Raw genomic sequence first — 20,124 nt, 5'->3', positions numbered from 1 at the left:
TTTAGACAGTAGTGCTCCTCTACATGGCTTTTTAAAGAAAATATTGAACCTTTATTTTTACCAGGAAGGCCAGTTGAGAACAAGTTGTCATTTATAACTGCGACCTGGCCAAGATAAAGTAAAGCAGTGCGACAATAACAACAACACAGAGTTACACATAAACAAACATACAGTCAATAACACAATAGAAACATCTATGTGCAGTGTGTGCAAATTTAGTAAGATTAGGGGGGTAAGGCAATAAATAGGCCATAGTGGTGGAATAATTACAATGTAGCATTAACACTGGAGTGATAGATTTGTAGATTATGATGTGCAAGTAGAGATACTGGGGTGCAAAATAAATAATAATATGGGGATGAGGTAGTTGGGTGTGCTATTTACAGATGGGCTGTGTACAGGTACAGTGATTGGTAAACTGCTCTGACAGCTGATGCTCAAAGTTAGAGAGGGAGATATGAGTCTCCAGCTTCAGTGATTTTTGCAATCACTCCTCCTGGCTGTTACTGTTAGACCCTGTAGTATTCTGGCTATTAGAGAAAGGTGCTCCCTCCCCTGTGTTGGCTGTTACTGTTAGTGTTACTTCCTCCCCTGTGTTGGCTGTTACTGTTAGAGAGTGTTACTCCCTTCCCTGTTTTGGCTGTTACTGTTAGAGAGTGTTACTCCTTCCACTGTGTTGGCTGTTACAGTTAGAGCGTGGTGCTCCCCCTCTCTTGGTCAACAGCCAGGTTACTAATAGGATTTCCACAGATCAATCAATCCTGGGCGAGAGGCTGAAGCAGAGACATCTCTGAGCCAGAGACACCTACAGACAGACACGCAGTGACCCAGAGTTAGTAAATTGTGTTGCTTGGCAAGAGGTCTGGAAACAAACGGCATGCCTCACCACCGGCGATGTGATCAATCTGAGTTACTGTATTCTAATATCCTATAATATCCTCTACAGTTTGCCCCTTTTAATTATAATACCAAAGGCCTATTTTAATTAACATTGCAAATGTGCTGCAATGTTTTTGAGTTGTGTTTTCCTATCAGTGCACTGAGTGGCTGGAGAGAGAGGGCAGAGAGAGCAAAAGAGAGAGACTGAGAGAGAGAGAGAGAGAGAGAGCGCAACAGAGCGAAATAGAGACAGAGAGAGCAAAATAGAGAGACAGAGAGAGGTAGGCTACTTGTCTACTTACTTGTGTCTGTCTGTCTTGTGTCTGTCTGTCTTGTGTCTGTCTGTCTGTCTTGTGTCTGTCTGTCTTGTGTCTGTCTGTCTCGTGCTCATTTGTGCTGATAGCTTCCAGCCCAGTGGTTGTAGGTTCAGAGTCCTCCGAGCCCAGTGATGGGGTCCAGAGAAGAGGTTAGGAGCCCAGTGATGGGGTCCAGAGAAGAGGTTAGGAGCCCAGTGATGGGGTCCAGAGAAGAGGTTAGGAGCCCAGTGATGGGGTCCAGAGAAGAGGTTAGGAGCCCAGTGATGGGGTCCAGAGAAGAGGTTAGGAGCCCAGTGATGGGGTCCAGAGAAGAGGTTAGGAGCCCAGTGATGGGGTCCAGAGAAGAGGTTAGGAGCCCAGTGATGGGGTCCAGAGAAGAGGTTAGGAGCCCAGTGATGAGGTCCAGAGAAGAGGTTAGGAGCCCAGTGATGAGGTCCAGAGAAGAGGTTAGGAGCCCAGTGATGAGGTCCAGAGAAGAGGTTAGGAGCCCAGTGATGGGGTCCAGAGAAGAGGTTAGGAGCCCAGTGATGGGGTCCAGAGAAGAGGTTAGGAGTCCAGTGATGGGGTCCAGAGAAGAGGTTAGGAGCCCAGTGATGAGGTCCAGAGAAGAGGTTAGGAGCCCAGTGATGGGGTCCAGAGAAGAGGTTAGGAGCCCAGTGATGAGGTCCAGAGAAGAGGTTAGGAGCCCAGTGATGAGGTCCAGAGAAGAGGTTAGGAGCCCAGTGATGGGGTCCAGAGAAGAGGTTAGGAGCCCAGTGATGGGGTCCAGAGAAGAGGTTAGGAGCCCAGTGATGGGGTCCAGAGAAGAGGTTAGGAGCCCAGTGATGGGGTCCAGAGAAGAGGTTAGGAGCCCAGTGATGGGGTCCAGAGAAGAGGTTAGGAGTCCAGTGGTTGTAGGTTCAGAGTCCTCCGAGCCCAGTGATGGGGTCCAGAGAAGAGGTTAGGAGCCCAGTGATGGGGTCCAGAGAAGAGGTTAGGAGCCCAGTGATGAGGTCCAGAGAAGAGGTTAGGAGCCCAGTGATGAGGAGGTTCAGGGCCCAGTGATGGGGTCCAGAGAAGAGGTTAGGAGCCCAGTGATGGGGTCCAGAGAAGAGGTTAGGAGCCCAGTGATGGGGTCCAGAGAAGAGGTTAGGAGCCCAGTGATGAGGTCCAGAGAAGAGGTTAGGAGCCCAGTGATGAGGTCCAGAGAAGAGGTTAGGAGCCCAGTGATGGGGTCCAGAGAAGAGGTTAGGAGCCCAGTGATGGGGTCCAGAGAAGAGGTTAGGAGCCCAGTGATGGGGTCCAGAGAAGAGGTTAGGAGCCCAGTGATGAGGTCCAGAGAAGAGGTTAGAGCCCAGTGATGAGGTCCAGAGTTAAGCCCAGTGATGGGTCCAGAGAAGAGGGAGCCCAGTGATGAGGTCCAGAGAAGAGGTTAGGAGCCCAGTGATGGGGTCCAGAGAAGAGGTTAGGAGCCCAGTGATGGGGTCCAGAGAAGAGGTTAGGAGCCCAGTGATGGGGTCCAGAGAAGAGGTTAGGAGCCCAGTGATGAGGTCCAGAGAAGAGGTTAGGCGTACAGTGGTTGTAGGTGCAGAGTCCTCGGAGCCCAGTGATGGGGTCCAGAGAAGAGGTTAGGAGCCCAGTGATGAGGTCCAGAGAAGAGGTTAGGAGCCCAGTGATGAGGTCCAGAGAAGAGGTTAGGAGCCCAGTGATGGGGTCCAGAGAAGAGGTTAGGAGCCCAGTGATGAGGTCCAGAGAAGAGGTTAGGAGCCCAGTGATGAGGTCCAGAGAAGCCCAGGTTAGGGCCCAGTGAGTGATGAGGTCCAGAGAAGAGGTTAGGAGCCCAGGATGGGGTCCAGAGAAGAGGTTAGGAGCCCAGTGTGGGGTGGGGTCCAGAGAAGAGGTTAGGAGCCCAGTGATGGGGTCCAGAGAAGAGGTTAGGAGCCCAGTGATGAGGTCCAGAGAAGAGGTTAGGAGCCCAGTGATGGGGTCCAGAGAAGAGGTTAGGAGCCCAGTGATGGGGTCCAGAGAAGAGGTTAGGAGCCCCCAGGTTGATGGGGTCCAGAGAAGAGGTTAGAGCCCAGTGAGGTTAGGAGCCCAGTGATGGGGTCCAGAGAAGAGGTTAGGAGCCCAGTGATGAGGTCCAGAGAAGAGGTTAGGAGCCCAGTGATGGGGTCCAGAGAAGAGGTTAGGAGCCCCAGTGTTAGGAGCCCAGTGATGGGGTCCAGAGAAGAGGAGGTGGGGTCCAGAGAAGAGGGAGCCCAGTGATGAGGTCCAGAGAAGAGGTTAGGAGCCCAGTGATGGGGTCCAGAGAAGAGGTTAGGAGCCCAGTGATGGGGTCCAGAGAAGAGGTTAGGAGCCCAGTGATGAGGTCCAGAGAAGAGGTTAGGAGCCCAGTGATGAGGTCCAGAGAAGAGGTTAGGAGCCCAGTGATGGGGTCCAGAGAAGAGGTTAGGAGCCCAGTGATGGGGTGATGGGGTCCAGAGAAGAGGTTAGGAGCCCAGTGATGGGGTCCAGAGAAGAGGTTAGGAGCCCAGTGATGAGGTCCAGAGAAGAGGTTAGGAGCCCAGTGATGAGGTCCAGAGAAGAGGTTAGGAGTCCAGTGATGGGGTCCAGAGAAGAGGTTAGGAGCCCAGTGATGAGGTCCAGAGAAGAGGTTAGGAGCCCAGTGATGAGGTCCAGAGAAGAGGTTAGGAGTCCAGTGGTTATAGGTTCAGAGTCCAGTGGTTGTAGGTTCAGAGTCCTGTGTTGAGGTCAAGAGAAGCGTTTAGGAGCCCAGTGGTTATAGGTTCAGAGTCCTCCGAGCCCAGTGATGAGGTCCAGAGAAGAGGTTAGGAGCCCAGTGGTTGTAGGTTCAGAGTCCTGTGTTGGGGTCCAGAGAAGAGTTTAGGAGCCCAGTGGTTATAGGTTCAGAGTCCTCCGAGCCCAGTGATGAGGTCCAGAGAAGAGGTTAGGAGCCCAGTGGTTGTAGGTTCAGAGTCCTGTGTTGGGGTCCAGAGAAGAGTTTAGGAGCCCAGTGGTTATACCATTTGTAAGTCGCTCTGGATAAGAGCGTCTGGTAAATGACTTAAATGTAAATGTTATAGGTTCAGAGTCCAGTGATTATAGGTTCAGAGTCCTCAGAGTCCAGTGGTTGTAGGTTCAGAGTCCTGTGTTGAGGTCAAGAGAAGAGTTTAGGAGCCCAGTGGTTATAGGTTCAGAGTCCAGTGGTTATAGGTTCAGAGTCCTCAGAGTCCAGTGGTTGTAGGTTCAGAGTCCTGTGTTGAGGTCAAGAGAAGAGTTTAGGAGCCCAGTGGTTATAGGTTCAGAGTCCTGTGTTGGGGTCCAAAGAAGAGGTTAGGAGCCCAGTGGTTATAGGTTCAGAGTCCAGTGGTTATAGGTTCAGAGTCCAGTGGTTATAGGTTCAGAGTCCTGTGTTGAGGTCAAGAGAAGAGGTTAGGAGCCCAGTGGTTATAGGTTCAGAGTCCAGTGGTTATAGGTTCAGAGTCCAGTGGTTATAGGGTCAGAGTCCTCGGAGTCCAGTGGTTATAGGGTCAGAGTCCTCGGAGTCCAGTGGTTATAGGTTCAGAGCCCCTAGAGCCCAGTGGTTAGAGGTTCAGAGCCCTTGGAGCCCAGTGGTTAGAGGTTCAGAGCCCTTAGAGTCCACTGGTTATAGGTTCAGAGCCCTTAGAGCCCAGCTATAATCCATCAGAAACCCGAGAGCTGCTTCTCTCTCATGTTAATAATCCAACAGTCGTGGATATGTCTTTAAGCTGGTGAGAAATACCAAAATATCCTAGTGATGATCCACATAGCAGTCAGACTGAATCAGAGATGTTATCTTAATGGTCAAAGACCCTTTCAGTTTATACATACGCCATATTATCCTTGTTTGAAGCTCCACTCACGACCACATCAAAAGAAAAGCTATTCCTGTTGAAGAACAAGTCCCAACGGATTGTTGTCATCCTCTAAAAAATATAGTTCTCCCCGAAAAGCCAATCATATTGTCTGTCTGTCTGTCTGTCTGTCTGTCTGTCTGTCTGTCTGTCTGTCTGTCTGTCTGTCTGTCTGTCTGTCTGTCTGTCTGTCTGTCTGGAATCCTTTGAATGCAGTGAGTGTCCTCCTCAGATCCGCGGGCCGGTGTGTTTGTAATAGAAAAAGGGTGTGTGTGTGTTCTGGGTGGGTGTGTTCTGTGTATGTGTGTGTTCTCTGTGTGTGTGTCTCTCAGCTGTCTAGGTGGCTGTCTCTCACTGAGTCTCTGACTCCAGGTAGTTTCATGGTCACGGTGCCTCTCTCTCTCTCCTCCTGCCAGGATGTTACAACAGGAGCAACAGGACCGGTAGCTCCTCTGTCTTCTCAGTCCTCAGCATAGTCTGGTCCGTCTGCCACATCTCTGCTAGAATTGGTACTGCCTCTCCTCTCTATCTGCTCTGACTGACTCCTTTGGTTGTTTGTCCTTCTCTTCCTTCTCTTCCTCCTGCTGCTGCTCCTATAAAGTCACAAACTGAGTGACGCTGACAGCCGGTAGACCACAGCTGCAGAGAGAGAGGGAAGGAGGGAGGAGAGAGAGACTCGTTTCCAGGAGTGGAGGGAAAAGCAGGGAAGAAGAACCAGCATTGTGCAGCTTCAATGAATGGTGCTCTCTCTCTTTCTCAAATAAAATGGAATAAAATGGTATTTGTCACATCCACCAACTACAACAGGTGTAGACTTTACCGTGAAAATGCTTGCTTACAAGCGCTTACCAAAGATGCAGAGTTAAAAAATAACAATAAAAAGACAAATAGTATAACATGAGGAATAAAATACACAATAATGGAGCTATTTACAGGAAGTACCAGAGCACTATGGAGATATACAGGAAGTACCAGATCACAATGGAGCTACTGCATATACAGGAAGTACCAGATCAATGTGGAGCTATATAAAGGAAGTACCAGAGCACTATGGAGATATACAGGAAGTACCAGATCACAATGGAGCTATTGTATATACAGGAAGTACCAGATCAATGTGGAGCTATATACAGGAAGTACCAGATCAATGTGGAGCTATATACAGGAAGTACCAGATCAATATGGAGCTTTATACAAGAAGTACCAGATCAATGTGGAGCTATTTACAGGAAGTACCAGATCAATGTGGAGCTATATACAGGAAGTACCAGATCAATGTGGAGCTATATACAGAAAGTACCATATCAATGTGGAGCTATATACAGGAAGTACCAGTACCAGATCAATGTGGAGCTATATACAGGAATTACCAGATCAATGTGGAGCTATATACAGGAAGTACCAGTACCAGATCAATGTGGAGCTATATACAGGAAATACCAGTACCATATCAATGTGGAGCTATATACAGGAAGTACTAGTACCAGATCAATGTGGAGTTATATACAGGAAGTACCAGTACCAGATCAATGTGGAGCTATATACAGGAAGTACCAGATCAATGTGGAGCTATATACAGGAAGTATCAGATCAATGTGGAGCTATATACAGGAAGTACCAGTACCATATCAATGTGGATCTATCGACAGTACAGGAAGTACCAGATCAATGTAGAGCTATCTACAGTACAGGAAGTACTATATCAATGTGGAGCTAGCTACAGTAAAGTAAATACCTGATCAATGAGAAGCTACAGTGTATACTGTATACAGGAAGTAACACATCAACGTGGAACTATATACAGGAATTACCAGGTCAATATGGAACAACATACAGACAGTATCAGATCAATGTGGCACTATTTACAGGAAGAACCAGTACCAGATCAACGTGGATGTGTAGTTGAAGTCGGAAGCTTACAAACACTTAGGTTGGAGTCATTAAAAATTGTTTTTTAACCACTACACAAATGTCTTGTTAACCTGTTGCGACGAGCCATCCCGGATCCGGGATCGTGAATACAGCCTCAAGCTCATTACCATAACGCAACGTTAACTATTCATGAAAATCGCAAATGAAATGAAATCAATATGCTAGCTCTCAAGCTTAGCCTTTTGTTAACAACACTGTCATCTCAGATTTTCAAAATATGCTTTTCAACCATTGCAAAACAAGCATTTGTGTAACACTATTGATAGCTAGCGTAGCATTTAGCGTAGCATTTAGCGTTAGCATTCAGCAGGCAACATTTTCACAAAAACCAGAAAAACATTCAAATAAAATCATTTACCTTTGAAGAACAGATGTTTTCAATGAGGTGACTCTCAGTTAGATAGCAAATGTTCAGTTTTTACAAAAATATTATTTGTTTAGGACAAATCGCTCCGTTTTCTGCGTCACGTTTAGCTACGAAAGAAACCTGTATCCAGGATTGTGTAAATCTATCCGCAAGCTCATTAGCATAACACAACGTTAACTATTCATGAAAATCGCAAATGAAATTAAATTAATCTATTTGCTCTCAAGCTTAGCCTTTTGTTAACAACACTGTCGTCTCAGATTTTCAAAAATATGCTTCTCAACCATTTCAAAACAAGCATTTATGTAACACTATTGATAGCCTAGCATAGTATTATGTCTGACATTCAGCAAGCAACATTTTCACAAAAAACAGAAAAACATTCAAATAAAATAATTTACCTTTGAAGAACTTTGAAGAACTTCAGATGTTTTCAATGAGGAGACTCTCAGTTAGATAGCAAATGTTCAGTTTTTACAAAAAGATTATTTGTGTTGACAAATCGCTTCGTTTTCTTCATCACGTTTGGGTAAGAAAAAAAAATATATATATTAAGTCATTAAAACGCAAACTTTTTTCCAAATTAACTCCATAATATCGACAGAAACATGGCAAACGATGTTTAGAATCAATCCTCAAGGTGTTTTTCACATATCTATCGATGATAAATCCTTCGTGGCAGGTGACTTTCTCTTCTGAAGAAATGGAACGCACATGGACCTAGAGATTACGCAATAATTTCGACACAGGACACCGGGCGGACCCCTGGTAAATGTAGTCTCTTATGGTCAATCTTCCAATGATATGCCTACAAATACGTCACAATGCTGCAGACATCTTGGACGAACGGCAGAGAGCATAAGCTCGTTCACGGCACATTCACAGCCATATAAGGAGATGATAGAAAAACAGAGCTTCAAAAATTCTGCTCATTTCCTGTTTGAGTTTCGCCTGTAGCATGAGTTCCGTGGCACTCACAGATAATATCTTTGCAGTTTTGAAAACGTCAGAGTGTTTTCTTTCCAAAGCTGCCAATTATATGCAGAGTCGAGCATCTTTTCGTGACAAAATATTGCGCTTAAAACGGGCACGTCTTTTTATCCAATAATGACATAGCGCACCCATAGGTTGAAGAGGTTAACAAACTATAGTTTTGGCTAGTCGGTTAGGACATCTACTTTGTGCATGACACAAGTACTTTTTCCAACAATTGTTTACAAACAGATTATTTCACTTATAATTCACTGTATCACAATTCCAGTGGGTCAGAAGCTTACATACACTAAGTTGACTGGGCACTTAAAACTACTTGGAAAATTCTAGAAAATTATGTCTTGGCTTTAGAAGCTTCTGATAGGCTAATTTACAAAATTGGAGTCAATTGGAGGTGTACCTGTGGATTTATTACAAGGCCTACCTTCAAACTCAGTGCCTCTTTGCTTGACATCATGGTAAAATCAGCCAAGACCTCAGACAAAAATTGTAGACCTCCAAAAGTCTAGTTCATCCTTGGGAGCAATTTCCAAACGCCTTAAGGTACCACGTTCATCTGTACAAACAATAGTACGGAAATATAAACACTATGGGACCACGCAGCCGTCATACCGCTCAGGAAGGAGACACATTCTGTCTCCTAGAGATGAACGTACTTTAGTGCGAAAAGTGCAAATCAATCCAAGAACAACAGCAAAGGACCTTGTGAAGAAGCTGGAGGAAACAGGATAATAAAGTATCTATATCCACAGTTAAATGGGTTCTGTATCGACATAGTGACAAAGATCGTACATTTAGGAGAAATGTCCTCTGGTCTGATGACACAAAAATAGAACTGTTTGGCCATAATGACCATCGTTATGTTTGGAGGAAAAAGGTGGAGGCTTGCAAGCCGAAGAACACCATCCCAACCTTGATGCAACATGATTCTGGGGGTGGCAGAATCATGTTGCATCTATATTATCCGGCGGCGTCGTTCAGGCAAAACCGGTGAAACATAAGATTTTACAGTTTTTAATGTCCCGTTGGTAAGATAGTCGTAATCACGCTGACAATACCATTCTGTATTCTTCTGGCCCTTCTTTGGACACTGTGTTAACTAACCTCCAGACGAGCTTCAATGCCATACAACTCTCCTTCCGTGGCCTCCAACTGCTCTTAAATGCAAGTAAAACTAAACGCATGCTCTTCAACCAATCGCTGCCCGCACCTGCCCGCCTGTCCATCATCACTACTCTGGACAGTTCATACTTAGAATATGTGGACAACTACAAATACCTAGGTGTCTGGTTAGACTGTAAACTCTCCTTCCAGACTCACATTAACCTCTCTAGGGTAGGGGGCAGCATTCGGAATTTTGGATGAAAAGCACTCCCAAATTTAACGGCCTGCTACTCGGGCCCAGAAGATATGATATTCATATAACTGGTAGATTTTAACAAAACTGTTAAAATAGTGTCTGTGAGTATAACAGAACTGATTTAGCAGGCAAAAACCTGAGAAAAATCCATTCAGGAAGTAGTTTTTGTTTTTGTTTTGTTGTTTTCTATTCAATGCCATTACAGTATCCATTGACTTAGGACTCCTATGCCTTCCACTAGATTTCAACAGTCTTTAGAAATCGTTTCAGGCTTGTATTCTTATAAATGAGGGACTAAGACCAGTCTGAACGAGTGGATCCTAACGCGTCGCAGAGTTTTTTCAGGCGCATGTGCATTTCTTGTTGACCTTTTATATTGAAGACGTTATTGTCCGGTTGAAATATTATCGATTATTTAGGCTAAAAAACAACCAGAGGATTGAATATAAACATTGTTTGACATGTTTCTATGAACTTTACGGATACAATTAGGATTTTTTTGTCTGATTGTTTTGACTGAGTTTGGGCCTGTGGATTACTGAAGAAAACACGCTAACAAAACAGCGGTTTTTGGATATAAAGAGACTTCATCGAACAAAATAAACATTTATTGAGTAAATGAATGTCTTCTGGTTGCCACCATATGAAGATCATCAAAGGTAAGGTATTAATTTTATCTCTATTTCTGAGTTTTGTAACGCTTCTGCTTGGCTGGTTACTGTTTGTAATAATTTGTAAACTGGGCTATGTTCTGGGCTAGGTATGTTCTGGGCTAGATATGCTTTAGCCGAAAAGCATTTTATAAATATGACACTGTGGTTGGTTTATTAAACAAGAAGTTGATCTTTAAACTAACTGTAAATGTTTTGTTTTATGAATTTTTATAATGAGCACTTCGGTAATTGAATTTGGCGCTCTGCAACCTCACTGGATGTTGGCCAGATGGGACGCTTGCGTCCCACATACCCTAGAGAGGTTAAGGGGGTAATACGTTTTTGATTTTTTTTCTTCACATTTTTGACTTTTGACTTCCTATGAAATCATATTGCAAATGGACAAAACAAGCTTCAATGCCATACAACTCTCCTTCCGTGGCCTCCAACTGCTCTTAACCTCTTCAACCTATGGGGGCGCTATGTCATTATTGGATTAAAAAACGTGCCCGTTTTAAGTGCAATATTTTGTCACGAAAAGATGCTCGACTATGCATATAATTGCCAGCTTTGGAAAGAATCTGTGGGTGCCCCAGAACTGATCTTACAGGCGAAACCAGGATGAAACTTCAAACAGGAAATGAGCAGGATTTTTGACGCTCTGTTTTACTATCGTCTCCTTATATGGCTGTGAATGTGCTGTGAACGAGCTTATGCTCTCTGCCGTTCGTCCAAGATGTCTGCAGCATTGTGACGTATTTGTAGGCATATCATTGGAAGATTGACCATAAGAGACTACATTTACCTGGTGTCCCGCCCGGTGTCCTGTGTCGAAATTATTGCGTAATCTGTAGGTCCATGCGCGTTCCATTTCTTCAGAAGAGAAAGGATTTATCGTCGATAGATATGTGAAAAACACCTTGAGGATTGATTCTAAACATCGGTTTGCCATGTTTCTGTCGATATTATGGAGTTAATTTGGAAAAAAGTTCGCGTTTTAATGACTTAATTTTTATTTATTTTCGTTTTTCTTTTTTTTCTTACCCAAACGTGATGAACAAAACGGAGCGATTCGTCAACACAAATAATATTTTTTGTAAAAACAGAACATTTGCTATCTAACTGAGAGTCTCCTCATTGAAAACATCTGAAGTTCTTCAAAGGTAAATGATTTTATTTTAATCCTTTTCTGGGTTTTGTGAAATACTGTTACACAAATGCTTGTTTAGCTATGGTTCAAAAGCATATTTTGAAAATCTGAGATGACAGTGTTGTTAACAAAAGGCTAAGCTTGAGAGCAAATAGATTAATTTAATTTCATTTGCGATTTTCATTAATAGTTAACGTTGTGTTATGCTAATGAGCTTGCGGATAGATTTACACAATCCTGGATACAGGTTTTTTTTGTAGCTAAACGTGACGCAGAAAACGGAGCGATTTGTCCAAAACAAATAATCTTTCAGGAAAAACTGAACATTTGCTATCTGAGAGTCTCCTCATTGAAAACATCCGAAGTTCTTCAAAGGTAAATGATTTTATTTGAATGCTTTTCTGTTTTTTGTGAAAACGTTGCCTGCTGAATGCTAATGCTAAATGCTACGCTAAATGCTATGCTAGCTATCAATACTGTTACACAGATGCTTGTTTTGCAATGGTTGAGAAGCATAATTTGAAAATCTGAGATGACAGTGTTGTTAACAAAAGGCTAAGCTTGAGAGCAAATAGATTCATTTAATTTCATTTCATTTGCGATTTTTATGAATAGTTAACGTTGCGTTATGGTAATGAGCTTGAGGCTGTATTCACGATACCGGATCCGGGATGGCTCGACGCAAGAAGTTAAACGCAGGTAAAAGTAAATGCATGCTATTCAATTGAACACTGCCCGCACCTGCTCGCCCGTCCAGCATCACTACTCTGGATGGCTCTGACTTAGAATACATGGGCAACTACAAATACCCTGGTGTCTGGTTAGATAGACTGTAAACTCTCCTTCCAGACTCACATTAAGCATCTCCAATCCAAAATTACATCTAGAATCGGATTCCTATTTCGCAACAAAGCATCCTTCACTCATGCTGCCAAACATATCCTTGAAACCTGACCATCCTACCGATCCTCGAAATTCGGCGATGTCATTTATAAAATAGCCACCAACACTCTACTCAACAAATTGAATGCAGTCTATCACAGTGCCATCTGTTTTGTCACCAAATCCCCATATACTTCCCACCACTGCGACCTGTATGCTCTCGTTGGCTGGCCCCCGCTTCATACTCATTGCCAAACCCACTGGCTCCAGGTAATCTACAAGTCTTTGCTAGGTAAAGCCCCGCCTTATCTCCGCTTACTGGTCATCATAGCAGCACCCAACCGTAGCACTCTCTCCAGCAGGTATATCTCACTGGTCACTGGTCACCCCCAAAGCCAACACCTCCTTTGGCCGCCTTGCCTTCCAGTTCTCTGCTGCCAATGACTGGAAGGAACTGCAAAAATCACTGAAGCTGGAGACACATATCTCCCTCCCTAGCTTTAAGCACCAGCTGTCAGAGCAGCTCACAGATCACTGCACCTGTATATAGCCCATCTGTAAATGGCCCATCCAACTACCTCATCCCCATACTGTATTTGTTTATTTTTCTTGCTCCTTTGCACCCAGTATCTCTACTTGCGCATTCATCTTCTGCACATCTATCACTCCAATGTGTAATTGCTATATTGTAAATACTTCACAACCATGGCCTATTTATTTCCTTACCTCCCTTATCTTACCTCATTTGCACACAAAGTATACAGACTTTTTTTTCTTACTATATTATTGACTGTATGTTCGTTTTATTACATGTGTAACTGTGTTGTTGTATATGTTGAACTGCTTTGCTTTATCTTGGCCAGGTTGCAGTTGTAAATGAGAACTTGTTCTCAACTAGTCTACCTGGTGAAATAAAATAAAAAATAAAAAATCATAGATGTCCTGTATGTTTTCCAATGTTGGCCAATAATACGGAGGAAAGTGATGGTTTACTTACTTGTCTGCAAATTCGTACAAGCCACCCCACTCTCCTCCCCCTTTTCTTCCATCTTTTCTTCACGCTGATGACAGGGATTTGGGCCTTGACTTGACCTTTGACTCATTATAGAAAAAGTTTTTGTCCAATTCGAGGTGTGTAATCGCTGTTTTGAAGCTATTTTTGGTCATAAGAGACGGTAGCAGCAACATTGTGTACAAAATGAGTTACAAACAATGTGAAAAAAGTAACAAAATACCTCAGTTGGTTTGGAGCCCGTTAATCGGCAACAATTCCCTCCAGAGTCATTATACACTAATATGTTGGATATTTGTTAAAAACTCATGTGTTGGATCTTTGTCTACAACGATATTAGCATCTTGTTGTGCCCCTCCGTCCACGTTTTAAGTGAGAATAGGTATTGATCTGAAGCTGTAAAATAAAGGAAATTCACATGAGCACCACAATGCCTACTTCACCCATGGGAGGAGGGTTTCAAATCAAATCAAAGTTTATTTGTCATGTGCGCCGAATAGAACAGGTGTAGACCTTACAGTGAAATGCTTTCTTACAGGCTCTAATCAATAGTGCAAAAAAGGTGTTAGGTGAACAATAGGTAAGTAAAGAAATAAAACAACAGTAAAAAAGACAGGCTATATACAGTAGAGAGGCTAAAAAGTAGCGAGGCTACATACAGACACCGGTTAGTCAGGCTGATTGAGGTAGTATGTACATGTAGATATGGTTAAAGTGACTATGCAAATATGACGAACAGAGGGTAGCAGTAGCGTAAAAGAGGGGTTGGCTGGTGGTGAGTGGCAGGACACAATGCAGATAGCCCGGTTAGCCTATGTGTGGGAAAACTGGTTGGTCGGCCCAATTGAGGTAGTATGTACATAAATGTATAGTTAAAGTGACTATGCATATATGATAAACAGAGAGTAGCAGCAGTGTAAAAGAGGGGGGCACACAATGTAAATAGTCCAGGTAGCCATTTGATTACCTGTTCAGGAGTCTTATGGCTTGTGGGTAAATACCGTTCAGAAGCGTTTTTGTCCTAGACTTGGCACTACAGTACCGCTTGCCATGCGGTAGTAGAAAGAACAGTCTATGACTGGGGTGGCTGGGGTCTTTGACAATTTTTAGGGCCTTCCTCTGACACCGCCTGGTGTAGAGGTCCTGGATGGCAGGCAACTTAGCCCCAGTGATGTACTAGAGCATACGCACTACCCTCTGTAGTGCCTTGTGGTCAGAGGCCGAGCAATTGCCGTACCAGGCAGTGATGCAACCATGCTCTCGATGTTGAAGCTGAAGAACCTTTTGAGGATCTCAGGACCCAAGCCAAATCGTTTTAGTTTCCTGAGGGGGAATAGGCTTTGTCGTGCCCTCTTTACGACAGTCTTGGTGTGTTTGGACCATTGTAGTTGGCTGTTGATGTGGACACCAAGGAACTTGAAGCTCTCAACCTGCTCCACTACAGCCCGTCGATGAGAATGGGGCATGTTCCATGCGCAGACCAGCTGGCCGGTGTGTTTACGGACATATTCAATCAATCCCTATACCAGTCTGCTGTTCCCACATGCTTCAAGAGGGCCACCATTGTTCCTGTTCCCAAGAAAGCTAAGGTAACTGAGCTAAACGACTACCGCCCCGTAGCACTCACTTCCGTCATCATGAAGTGCTTTGAGAGACTAGTCAAGGACCATATCACCTCCAGCCTACCTGACACCCTAGACCCACTCCAATTTGCTTACCGCCCAAATAGGTCCACAGACGATGCAATCTCAACCACACTGCACACTGCCCTAACCCACCTGGACAAGAGGAATACCTATGTGAGAATGCTGTTCATCGACTACAGCTCGGCATTCAACACCATAGTACCCTCCAAGCTCGTCATCAAGCTCGAGACCCTGGGTCTCGACCCCGCCCTGTGCAACTGGGTACTGGACTTCCTGACGGGCCGCCCCCAGGTGGTGAGGGTAGGCAACAACATCTCCTCCCCGCTGATCCTCAACACGGGGCCCCACAAGGGTGCGTTCTGAGCCCGCTCCTGTACTCCCTGTTCACCCACGACTGCGTGGCCACGCACGCTCCAACTCAATCATCAAGTTTGCGGACGACACAACAGTGGTAGGCTTGATTACCAACAACGACGAGACGGCCTACAGGGAGGAGGTGAGGGCCCCGGAGTGTGGTGTCAGGAAAATAACCTCACACTCAATGTCAACAACACTAAGGAGATGATTGTGGACTTCAGGAAACACAGAACACCCCCTATCCACATGATGGAACAGTAGTGGAAAGGGTAGTTTTAAGTTCCTCGACATACACATCACAGACAAACTGATTGGGAAGAACAGTGCCTCTTCAACCTCAGGAGGCTGAAGAAATTCGGCTTGTCACCAAAAGCACTCACAAACTTCTACAGTCGAGAGCAACGACGAGACGGCCTACAGGGAGGAGGTGCACAAGGGCATCCTCGGAGTACCTGCCCTCCAGGTATGTTCATCATTCAACCACCGAACCACTGTTCATGTTTTGCACACTGTCTATCAAAGCTGTCTCAAGGCCCAGACTGTTAAACAGCCACCACTAACATTGAGTGGCTGCTGGACCCAACTCCAGCCACTTTAATAATGGGAAATGGGAAATTATGTAAATATATCTTCGTCAACTAGCCACTTTAACTATGCCACTTTGTTTAACACTAAGGAGAGTTCATCGGAACTGTGGACAAATAAAATTTGATTTGATTTGCTCGGTCCTCCTTTTCCTGTAGTCTCCTTAGTCTTGGTTACGTTGAGGACAGAATGTTATTCTAGCACCACAATGCCTACTCCACCCATGCTCTACTAAGGTTTTCCAGAACACAGCTTTGACCTACAACAGTGGCTACTGTCATTAAATCAAATCAAATTGTATTGGTCACATACACATGGTTAGCAGATGTTACTGCTAGTGTAGCTATTGCTTGTATTGCTGTATGTTGGTATTGTACTTCAAACTATGTGTAGGCAGGTTTCTTAGGATTCAAACCTTCTGTGACTAGGCATCAGGATAGATAACAATAAGTGTAAATTATCGTTGTCTCTGATTGGGAACCGTACTTAGGTAGCTTTTCTCACACAGGATTGTTGTGGGTAGTTCATTTCTGTTTAGTGTTTTGCACCTTTCAGGACTGTTTCGGTTATTCCCTTTGTTATTTTGTTATTAGTGTTCAGTTTTAATAAAGTAAGCATGAACACTTACCACGCTGGGCTTTGGTCCGATGATTCCTCATCTTCCGACGACGAAAACCGTTACAGTAGCAAAGTACATGTGACTATTAAACACTCTCAATCTCTGAATGTGTGAGGGATTTGTGTGGGAGTGACAGCGTAGTGTGTGTATGATTGTGTATATGGTATGTATATAAAGTGAGTGTGAGTAGGGTCAGTGCAGATAGTTTGGGTATCATTAATTGTCTATTTAGCAGTCTGGCTATTTAGCAGTCTTATTGCTGTCTCAGAACCTGCTGCCTCAGAGCCTCCAGTACTGTTTCTCCCCACCCTGCCACTGGTCTGCTTCTCCCTTTCTCTCCCTTCTTCCACCTGTGTTTCGTCACCCCCTTCCCCTGCATCTCTCTGCCTCCACCCTTTCTCCTTTTCCTCCCCCTCTAAAAAAATGTCAACAACGAACAGTGAGCCATTGTATTCATGCATTAAAAAAAATAACTGAAAGAAAAAAAAAATATATATATATATATATATGCATCAACAACCACAGCTAATGAAGTCACTGAAACCCTTAACAAAGAGTTAGAGTCTGTTTTAGAATGGGTAGCCAGTAAAAAACAGGTCCTGAACATCTCTAAAACTGAACTTGTATTTGGCAGAAATCATTCTGTAAGTTCTAGACCTCAGGTGAATCTGGTAATGAATGGTTTGGCTGTTGAACAAGTTGAGGAGACTAAATTACTTGGCGTTACCTTAGATTGTAAACTGTCATGGTCAAAACATATAGATTCAGTGGTTGTGAAGATGGGGAGAGGTCTGTACATAATAAAGTGATACTCTGCTTTTTTGACACCACACTCCAAAAAGCAATTCCTGCAGGCTCTAGTTTTGTCTTATCTGTCCAGTCGTGTCCAGTTGTGTGATCCAGTGCTGCAAGAAAATACTTAGTTAATCTGCAGTTGTCCCAGAACAGCACGTCTTGCTCTTCATTGGAATTGGCTTGTCTCTCTTGGCTTAGAGTTGAGGAGAGACTGACTGTATCACTTCTTCTTTGTTCGCATAGTCAACTTACACACACCTCTGACACGAACACCTACCCTACCAGACATGCCAGCAGGGTTCTTTTCATGGTCCCCAAATCCAGAACAAATTCAAGAAAGTGTACAGTATTATATAGAGCCATTATTGCATGGGACTCCGTTCCATCTCATATTGTTAAAAGGAACAGCAAACCTGGTTTTAAAAAAAACAGAATGCAACACCTCACTGCATAACGCCTCTGCCTTATTTTATGTCACCTTTATTTAACTAGGCAAGAAGTTAAGAATTCTTATTTGCAATGACGTCCTACCCCGGCCAAACCCTAACAATGCTGAGCCAAATGTGCTGCGCCCTATGGGACTCCCAATCACGGCCAGGGTTTGTCATGAACCAGGGTGTGTAGTGACGCCTCTAGCACTGAGATGCAGTGCCTTAGACCGCTGTGCCACTATTTGACCTAGATAGTTTGTGTGTATTGTAGCAGGCTCAAGGGTGTGGGGTTTCCACATCACCAAGTTGAAAAATCAAACGCACACAGGGAGCGCAACAAGAATGCAAATGGGGAATTTATTAGGCCGTGGGAAAGGGGGGGATCCAGCAACCAGTTCACAAGGGGTAATGTACAGATAATTCTCCCGCTCCATAACACACGTTTTCTTCTCGGTCCCCCTTTGTGCAGCCCGCTTCCTCTTTTAATCTTCAAAAAGACACTCCAGACCCAAACTGCTGCAGACCTATATTTACATTTACATTTACATTTAAGTCATTTAGCAGACGCTCTTATCCAGAGCGACTTACAAATTGGTGCATACACCTTAAGACATCCAGTGGAACAGCCACTTTACAAGAGTGCATCTAAATCTTTTTAGGGGGGGGGGGGTGAGAAGGATTACTTACCCTATCCTAGGTATTCCTTGAAGAGGTGGGGTTTCAGGTGTCTCCGGAAGGTGGTGATTGACTCCGCTGTCCTGGCGTCGTGAGGGCGTTTGTTCCACCATTGGGGGCCAGAGCAGCGAACAGTTTTGACTGGGCTGAGCGGGAACTGTACTTCCTCAGTGGTAGGGAGGCGAGCAGGCCAGAGGTGGATGAACGCAGTGCCCTTGTTTGGGTGTAGGGCCTGATCAGAGCCTGGAGGTACTGAGGTGCCGTTCCCCTCACAGCTCCGTAGGCAAGCACCATGGTCTTGTAGCGGATGTGAGCTTCAACTGGAAGCCAGTGGAGAGAGCGGAGGAGCGGGGTGACGTGAGAGAACTTGGGAAGGTTGAACACCAGACGGGCTGCGGCGTTCTGGATGAGTTGTAGGGGTTTAATATATCTATTCTACCCTGCCTGTCTGTCTAAGGTCTTCGAAAGCCAAGTAAACAAACAGATCACCGACCATTTTGAATCCCTCCGTACCTTCTTCGCTATGCAATCTGGTTTCCGAGCTGGTCATGGGTGCACCTCAGCCATGCTCAAGGTCCTAAACGATATCATAACCACCAACGACAAGAGACAATACTATTCAGCTGTATTCATCGACCTGGCCAAGGCTTTTGACTCTGTCAATCACCACATTCATTCTAACAGTATAACTCTGGTTTATCGGCTCATGTTTACTGCTTACAATATCTGTAGGATAAACAGATGTATTCAGTGTAATTAGGGTACATAAATTAAATTACTGACAGGAGGAACCACTGTAGCCTAGTGGTTAGAGCTTTGGGCGAGTAACTGAAAGGTTGCTGGATTGAATCCCCGAGCTGACAAGATAAAGATCTGTTGTTCTGCCCCTGAACAAGGCAGTTAACCCACTGTTCCCCGGTAGGCCGTCATTGTCAATAAGAATTTGTTCTTAACTGACTTGACTAGTTAAATAAAGGTAAAAAAATATATTAAAAAAATACATTTTTTTAAGTGACCACCTCAGCAATTTATAACTATTTTTTACCAGAAATGTAAAATATTGTAACTTTGAACAAGCAGTATTTCTAAGCAGTATTTGTATCTTCCATGATGGTAAGGTTTATTGATACACCATCCAAGTGTAATTAATAACTTCACCATGCTCAAAGGGATAGTCCATGTCCGCCTTTTTTTTGTCTCTACCAATAGGTGCCCTTCTTTGAGAGGCATTGGAAAACCTCCCTGGTCTTTGTGGTTGGAAAACCTCCCTGGTCTTTGTGGTTGGAAACCTCCCTGGTCTTTGTGGTTGGAAAGCTCCCTGGTCTTTGTGGTTGGAAACCTCCCTGGTCTTTGTGGTTGGTAAGCTCCCTGGTCTTTGTGGTTGAAAACCTCCCTGGTCTTTGTGGTTGGAAACCTCCCTGGTCTTTGTGGTTGGAAAGCTACGTGGTCTTTGTGGTTGGAAAGCTCCCTGGTCTTTGTGGTTGGAAAGCTCCCTGGTCTTTGTGGCTGTAAACCTCCCTGGTCTTTGTGGTTGGAAAGCTACCTGGTCTTTGTGGTTGGAAAGCTCCCTGGTCTTTGTGGTTTGAAAGCTCCCTGGTCTTTGTGGCTGTAAACCTC

At 44.4% G+C, this 20,124-nt stretch overlaps 1 long non-coding RNA gene across 1 annotated transcript; it reads left to right on the top strand.

The window, feature by feature from the left end:
- Positions 1-1,295: 1,295 nt before the first annotated feature.
- LOC127911480 (uncharacterized) lies at positions 1,296-5,974 on the top strand. Its single transcript, XR_008078693.1, has 6 exons — positions 1,296-1,345; positions 1,742-1,774; positions 2,072-2,168; positions 3,491-3,523; positions 4,003-4,079; positions 4,420-5,974. It is a non-coding gene; the product is annotated as an uncharacterized LOC127911480 (long non-coding RNA).
- Positions 5,975-20,124: the final 14,150 nt, after the last annotated feature.

This window comes from Oncorhynchus keta, chromosome 24 (assembly GCF_023373465.1).
Source record: "Oncorhynchus keta strain PuntledgeMale-10-30-2019 chromosome 24, Oket_V2, whole genome shotgun sequence".
NCBI classification, from domain to species: domain Eukaryota; kingdom Metazoa; phylum Chordata; class Actinopteri; order Salmoniformes; family Salmonidae; genus Oncorhynchus; species Oncorhynchus keta.
The sequence above is the reverse complement of the archived record's forward strand: the minus strand, read 5'-3'. Positions and strand labels throughout refer to the sequence as shown.